This window comes from Mesoplodon densirostris, chromosome 5 (assembly GCF_025265405.1).
Source record: "Mesoplodon densirostris isolate mMesDen1 chromosome 5, mMesDen1 primary haplotype, whole genome shotgun sequence".
NCBI lineage: Eukaryota > Metazoa > Chordata > Mammalia > Artiodactyla > Ziphiidae > Mesoplodon > Mesoplodon densirostris.
In genome coordinates, this window is record NC_082665.1 from 83194837 (window position 1) to 83203294 (window position 8458).

The following is an 8458-nucleotide window of genomic DNA, read 5'->3' on the forward strand; positions in this document are numbered from 1 at the left end:
CTCCTGCCCACCAGCAACCCCAGGCCTGGCCCACCTCAGTTTCTCCCAACAGGCTCCAGTGCCATTCCATTGTATGAGCCCTGCTGGAGGCTGTATCCCAAGGGAGATTCCAGGTCTGAGGGTGATAAATGAATTAGGAAGAAACCAGGTATAGCTTGGAGCTACTTATGATTAACTCCCTGTCACCCCTTTATCTTGTTATGCCCAAGTATATACCCCAGATAGCATTAGAACTTGCATGGCCTTGAAATTAAAAACAACTCTTCTAAGATGGAAGCAAATTTTTTCTAACACTTAAAATAGTAAAAGCATCTAAGCATATGACAATGATGAAGGCATTCAAGTTCTTAAAGTTTTCCAAAATAATTCCCTCAAGCCCTGGACAGCCTTCTCATACGATTGCCTTCACAGTGGGACATCCACCCACAGCTTGAATTCTCTCCAAATCTTATCAAAGGTTTAAAAATAACTTTTAAAATAATGCTTTAGACAGTCACATTAAACAGTTCCTGAGAACAGATGACCTCAACGGTGTTTCTTAAAGAATGCTACCTACTATTCAACTTGTTTTAGGCTTCGTGATTCTAAAATTTTTCAATTTTTTAAAGACGCAACAAAGTGTCCCTTCTATTTTAGACACAAAAGAAATATAGACAGTTGCAAACATCAAAGAGTTGACTCAATAGAAAAATTCTCCTTATGAAATTATTGTCTGTAGAAAGCTTTCTGAATTTCAATGAAAATAAAGATTCAAAAACAGCTGAATGTTAAACTGATTTTAAAAATTAAGTCATGGGAATTCCCTGGCAGTCCAGTGGTTAGGATTCGGCACTTTCACTGCCAGGCCCGGGTTCAATCCCTGGTCAGGGAACTAAGATCCTGTAAGCTGTACGGCACAGCCAAAAAAAAAAAAAAAAATAAGTCATGTACAAGAATGGTCATAGCAGCTCTAGTCAAATGCCAAAAAAAAAAAAAAAGAAAAGAAAAGGAACAATCCAAAAATCTATCAACAGTAGATGGGTAAATTACTTGTGGTAAATTCATATAATAAAATATTACACAGCAATGAAAAATAATAAACTACTACTACATGCAATAATATGAGTGAATTTTGCAAACATAATGTTAAGCAAAAGAAGCAAGTCTCAGAATACTAGTTACTTTTGAGAGAGATGATCTGGGAGAGACCACGAGAGAATTTTCTGGGGTATTTGAAATGCTTTGTATCTTCAACTGGGTGGTGTCTACATAGGTTTATTCACATGTAAAATTTTATTGAGCTGTACATTTACAATTAGTGGATTTTACCATTTTTAAATTACACCTCAATTAAAAAGTAAGTTAAAAAACTTATCAGTCTTAGGGTGTGGATTTCCATAACTACACATGGCTCCGTTATGGTCTCTGTGGAATGTTTGTCACTTAAAAAAAAATTAGTATAACATATTTCTACTTGACATTGTCATTCAGTTTCCTTGTCTTTGGAGTAATAGCCTTCATTTTATTCATTAAATAACATTTTTGCTACTGTTTGTTTTTAAAGAAAATTCAAAAACTTTTTGATGTACTTAAACCAAACAAGCTATGCCAAAGTTTGGACAATGCTGGCAGCTTCACATATATGCCGTTTCACTCCATCAGGTTCTTTTTCGTTATGAGAACTACCTACAGCTGTAATGAGAAGAAAATGTCCTTGAAGTGGCCCCATCTGGATCAGAATCCCTCTTCTACCAGTCTCCAGCTAGAGGACCTTGGCACGTCACTCCACCTCCCTGAATCTGTGTTCTGTTCTGCAGAATGGAGATGATGCCTCCCTCACAGGGTTACTGAGAGAATTAGGATACAATTTGTAAAACTTTTGGTAGACAATTTTTAGGTGGAAACTGTTAGTAAATGGAAGTGAGCCCTTAGCTAAGTCTGTATTTTAAAAAGGACATGGCACGTGCTTCAAAATATCCAAGTCTCAAAGATTTACATCTAAGAAATGTGGGAAAGGCCAAAATTTTGCCCATATTTAACAACAGTATCATCCTTGGTTCAGCCCTGACCCTACAGTGAGACTTCACTCCCTCTCCAGTGTTTTTCTGTCCTCTCTGGCCTTCCATCACTAGGACAGAGCATTCCTCTGCTTCTCTCCTACAAACTTCCTTTGTGCCACCTGAACATTAGGACCCCAACCCAGGGACTAAAGCCTCGGATTCTGCCCCCAATGGGCTGCCTAAAGCACCTTTCAGCAGAGGCAGATCTCTTGTTACCAATACCCCAAAGGTGACATTTTCTCAATGTTTTTCTAAATAAAACATGACTCAATTACAATTTGTGCAAAATAACGTGTCCACAGAGAAAACGAGCTATAAACGTAAACACCACTGGAAAAGTGTGCTGCTTCTTCGTGGCGTGCTGTGAACAAAACTCCTGGCTCTCACCTCAGCAGCAGGCACCAAAAAGGAGGACTTAGCGTTGAAAATTTTTCTCTGCGAAGTCAAATTTGCTTTGAAGGTTTATTTCACTGGAGGAAAAAGTTGCTTTGGAGAGTATGGTTCTCAAGGGAGAAGAATGCTATTGACATTTAGGACAAGACGGTTCTACATTGTGCCAGACTGTGCCACACATCGTGAGACGCTTAGTGTCCTGACTCCACCCAGCGAGGGGAATAAAGATGCCTTCAGGGATGCAGCACAGTTGGCAACTAATTCCACCTTGACATTGTCTCCCTGGGTGAGAAGGAAGGGTCACCCCCAATAGAAAGGGAACACAGAATATAAATCAAGTTCAGCTACAGGAAAATAAAATTACATTTCTTGCTCATGAGTTTGTGGATGAGCTGGGTACATTAACTTCTGACAAGTAGAAAGAATTCATGCTTGGGAAGGGGCTACCATGACCAAGTTGCGCAACACCTAAGGGGGCACCAGTCATACCGTACACATTGTAGATTTGTAAATTTACTAAACAATTGTCCCATTAATGGAAGTATCTTGAGAGGGAGGCAACCGTTCCTAATTTGAACAATGATGCTGTAGGGACCAGAGGTGGCCCCAACAGGGAGTTTGAACACCTTGGACCTATGCTTTTATTATATGTCTTTTATCACTATGTATGATTTCCCCACCTTTCATAAAAATATAATACAAACTTGTAAGAGGGCTGGTAAGACGGCTAGTTGGAAAGAGAATAAACACTAAAAAGAAAATGAATACCTTTTAGAAAAATTGGATTTGTGATACAACTGTTAATTTTTAAACATTTGAAAGAAAGAAAGATCATGGAGTTAAGACAGATGTCCCCAAATGATCTCAGGTCATGAGCCCTTAGTGCCTCAGTAATATATTCACTGTGCCCCCTAGGTCTGAAGAAATACTCAGTAGTTGGTTCTGTTTATTACCAACAACTTAAGTCCAAACAACTTAAATATATATGTCCTAGAAACTCAGTAGTCTTCTTAAAAATTACATACATTGAAAGAAAAAAATTTTATATCATTCTTAAATAATCACACTGACAGATGTGTGCCACTCTATCATGGCTTAACTTCTCAAACTTTGGGAATAGATTGAGTTTTGCCATCGACATTTCCTTTTCCACATTGATTTTCACAAGATACTTCCTTGTCATCATGGTAATTTCTAAAAACCTAGCTTTCCAAAGCTATGACATCACCTTAAGGAATGTAACACAGTATTGAAATATGTGAACTATCTCAAGCCAGTAGATTCACAACATCTGGCAGATGTCAAGTTTCTGTTTCCTTTGAAATTTTTTAATTACAAAATTTTTTTTTTTTAATTTTTGGCTACTCTGGGTCTTCATTGCTGCATGCGGGCTTTCTCTAGTTGTGGTGAGCAGGGGCTACTCTTCATTGTGGTGCACAGGCTTCTCATATGTGGAGGCTTCTCTCGTTGTGGAGCATGGGCTCTAGGCACGTGGGGTTCAGTAGTTGAGGCGCATGGGCTCAGTAGTTGTGGCTCGCGGACTCTAGAATGAGGGCTCAGTAGTTGTGGTACGTGGGCTTAGTTGCTCCATGGCATGTGGAATCTTCCTGTACCTGGGATCGAACCTGTGTCCCCTGCATTGGCAGGCAGATTCTTAACCACTGGACCACCAGGGAAGTCCTCCTTCAAATTTTTAAATGTCGCGTGGCACCCCCTGTGAATTTGCTGTAACCCTCCTGCAGCATCTCTGTGCACAGTTTAAGACAAACGGATTAAGACAGTGAAACCCTAGGCACATTGAAATTAACTGTAGTAAAGATATTTATCATGGCCTAACACCCATGGCTCTGCAGAGCTAGAATTAAGTCTGAAAGTCCAGCACTCAAGAACCTGTTTACTTCTTCTTGGGCACTTGAGATAATGTCTCCAAAAGCATTTTGAAAATTCTGAAGTGCTGTAAAAATAATACTTGCCGAATTAGCTGGTAAAAGAGCTGTCTGCTAGAATGTAAGATCCAAGAGGCCAGGGAGTTGTGAATCCTCGATGCCTAGAATAGTGCTCGGGATATAGCTATCTTTTAATAAATAGTTGATGAATTAATATATGAAAGAAAAGAGGGCACACTGACATTTCAAACTCTTGGTATTTTTAAGAGTTGTAGGGTTGTCATGGGTTTCATGCTTTTCTTTGTATTCTCTCAACTTGGTCAGTGACTTTCCAAATGAAACCTAAGTTGTAGTGTGGTTAGAGATTACTACGTGTCTCGGCATGTTTCTCCTTGGGTTTATCCTGCCTGGGATTCTCTGCGCTTCCTGGACTTGGGTGGCTATTTCCTTTCACATGTTAGGGAAGTTTTCAACTATAATCTCTTCAAATATTTTCTCGGGTCCTTTCTCTCTCTCTTCTCCTTCTGGGACCCCTATAATGCAAATGTTGTTGCGTTTAATGTTATCCCAGAGGTCTCCTAGGCTGTCTTCATTTCTTTTCATTCTTTTCTCTTTATTCTGTTCTCAGACAGTGAATTCCACCATTCTGTCTTCCAGGTCACTTATCCATTTTTCTGCCTCAGTTATTCTGCTATTGATTCCTTCTAGTGTATTTTTCACTTCAGTTATTGTATTGTTCATCTCTGTTTGTTTGTTCTTTAATTCTTCTGTTTTTTCTTTAATTCTCCTAGGTCTTTGTTAAACATTTCTTGCATCTTCTGGATCTTTGCCTACATTCTTTTTCCGAGGTCCTGGATCATCTTCACTATCATTATTCTGAATTCTTTTTCTGGAAAGTTGCCTATCTCCACTTCATTTCATTGTTTTTCTGGGGTTTTATCTTGTTCCTTCATCTGGTACATAGTCCTTGCCTTTCCATTTTGTCTGTCTTTCTGTGAATGTGGTTTTCGTTCCACAGGCTGCAGAATTGTAGTTATTCTTGCTTCTCTAGAGATTATATATGTAAAAGTGTCTAGTACTTAGAGATACTCAGTAAATGATTAATTTTTTATAGGGAGATAAAGTAGGGTGGTGGCAAGAATACTAGCTTTGGAATAGGGCTAATTTGGATTTGAATTGACTGGATAATCACCAGATTTCTCTGTGTCTCAGGTTTTCCATATGTAATATGGAGATAAACATTGTAGTACAGCAGTCCCCAACCTTTTGGGCACCAGGGACCGGTTTTGTGGAAGACAATTTTTCCAGGGATGGGGGGTGGAGAATAGTTCAGGCGGTAATGCGAGCAATGGGAGCGATGGGGAGCAGCAGATGAAGCTTTGCTCGCTCGCCCGCCGCTCACCTCCTGCTGTGTGGCCCGGTTCCTAACAGGCCGTGGACTAGTACCTGTCCACGGCCCAGGGGCTGGGGACCCCTGTCTTAATATACAGAGTTGTTGTAAGGATTAAATGAGAAAATGTATACAAAGCACTTAATACAATGCCTGGAACATAAGAAGTACAAACAGGAGCTATTATCCTAATAGGTAATTTTCACTTTACTTGACTTATCTCATTCCTCTGAAGGTAAGTTTCAGGACCTATGAATAGACTGTGCATTATATACACCAGGCACATGCTACCTCAGGGCCTTTGCACTGGCCTGGAATGCTCTTCCAATACATGTCCATTTCCTTCCAGTGAGCCTGCTCAAATTCACCTTCACGATGAGGCCTACACAGAATTCCCTGTTTATAACTACACACCTCCATCCCCCTTACCCTGCTTGGTTTTTTCCCCTAACACCTATCACCTTTTAACATACTACTTTCTTTGTTATTTATTTTCATTCTGCCCTCACAAGAATATACACTCCAGGAGGACAGGGATTTTTGTCTGTTTTGTTCACCAACAACTCAATGTCTAGATCAATCACTGACAGAGCGTAGGCACTCAGTAGATATTTGTACAATTGAATTGAATTGATTTTAATATATTCCCACTGAATTTTATACTGTTTAATTTGGGTCCATTTTTAGTTTGTCAGCATAATTTTGAGAAATAATAACTTGCTTTCATCCTGCATCCTGCATCTTTAAGTGTGGCCCATCACCCACATTGGTGTAAGTAGCCCCCACCAGGGAAAACTCCAGGCACCCCACCCAGTTCAATAACTGGCTGTGTGAACTTCGGCAACTTTCTTAGCCTCTCTGTGTCTTGGTTGTATTACCTATAAATGGAGATAAAAAAACATTGCTACTCCATAAAAATCTTGTGAGGATTTAATGAGTTAATACACATGAAGTGCCTATAACAGTGCTGGGCACACATTCAGTAAATATGAGCTATTGTTTTTCTATCTACAGCCAAGTCCAGGACCTTCTCCCCTTAGTCCTGCTCTGCATCTCTATTCTCCCCTCCTCTGGTATTCATCCTCTGCCAACCCACCTCGTCTTTCACCTCCTCCCTCTTTACCTTTCTGATCTGAAACTGATGAGGTCTCTTTAGCTTCAACTGTCCTTTTTCCTCTACTAACTATTTTTTAAGCATTGGCCATTAGGCCCAAACTGCTTTTAGAAGCTCCAGGTAACTCCCTGACTAACCTGTGCCTGGACTAAAGTTTTCATGTTTTAACAGTGCAATTCTAAGAAAAATCTCAATGGGAACAAGAGGGAAAAACTTCTCACAAGTTGCTTTATTTGACCTTAATCCAGAACTATTTTAATCCTATCATTTATCACCAATAACTTACCCCATTTCATTTAAGTTTTTTGTGTTTTTTTTTAAAGCGTGACCTCCTTAACATCTTGGGTTGTAGTATTTTAAAGAGAAAATAATTTCAGGTCTTCTAAAACTATTTTTTTTTGCCTTGAAACTAATCAAGAAGTTCCCTAATATGTATATGCTCCCTGAACTTCATTCTGAGGCTGGGGAAGAAAATATCCTCTTCCCCGGAAGGGCTATACTATCTCAACTTGGGCCGTGAAGGCTGCCCAACCTCATGTCACCAGTCTCAGGAAAGGGGGGCTGCCAGAGAACTTGGCTAAAGGTGGGGAGGTAAAAGGTCCAAAGGATTAAATTTCTGGCTCCCAAAATAACCCTGAGTACTCCTGCCACCTCCAAATCAGGCCCTGCACGCTTCTTCACTCTGGCAGAGTGCCACTTCTCTGGCCCAATCCCAGGAGGCCCTGGATAACACTCTGTCTCCACATGACGGCCCTCTAGAGAGGCTGGGGAGCCCACTTAATTAAGGATGGACATGCAAGGTGCATTTTCTCTCTTCTTAGACTCAGCTGTCCTTCTCCTTCTTTAATGTTCTTTCTTTCTTCTTCTCCACCTTTCTCTAGGCTCCTGCAAATTCTCAGGACAGTGTTTTCCAAAGCTCAATAATGTGAGAACCACTGTCATCATGCCCTCCCCCCTGCCCCCCAACATATCCAAATCCCACCTGTACTGTTTCCTTAAATTAGCTCACTTTTTCACTTAGTGTTTAAAGTCTAGTTACTGCTTTAAGTTTAAAACCAGTTTCACTTGCCATAAACAGAAGGCTCAGATATAATTAAAACAAAAATATACAGTAATGGAATTTTAGTTGGCTATGGCTGCTTGCTGCAGGCCTTGTGCCTGGATCCTACTCTGTTAAGGAATGCTGGAGAAGGTGTTAAAGACATACCAGCATCAAAGTGAGACTTGCTTCTTGAAATAGGGACTGGAAAGAGGATGGAAGAGAGCAAAGTTCTCATCTTATTTTTAAATAACATGTCTGCGTAAAACTTAAGCATTTCCCACTTTGGGAAACACTGCTTTCGGTTCCGGCTCCTAAAAGGCAAATATTGTTTGTTGAAATCTGATAGGCCTCATCCCATTTCCCTCAAGTACTGGGTACACTATTTACTAACTGTACTCAAAAACTTTTTGCATATCTTTTCTTATTATTTGTTCACAGTGTCCAACCAACCACCACAGAGTGTTTCGGATATAGGACTTTGTTGTGGATCACAAAATGTGGCCGGTGAGTGGGTCTTTGGATGCCATTTAGCCTAAATCTTGACCCATCTCCATTTTCCCGAAAAGAGACTTGGGGTTCGAGGCCGAGGGGGAT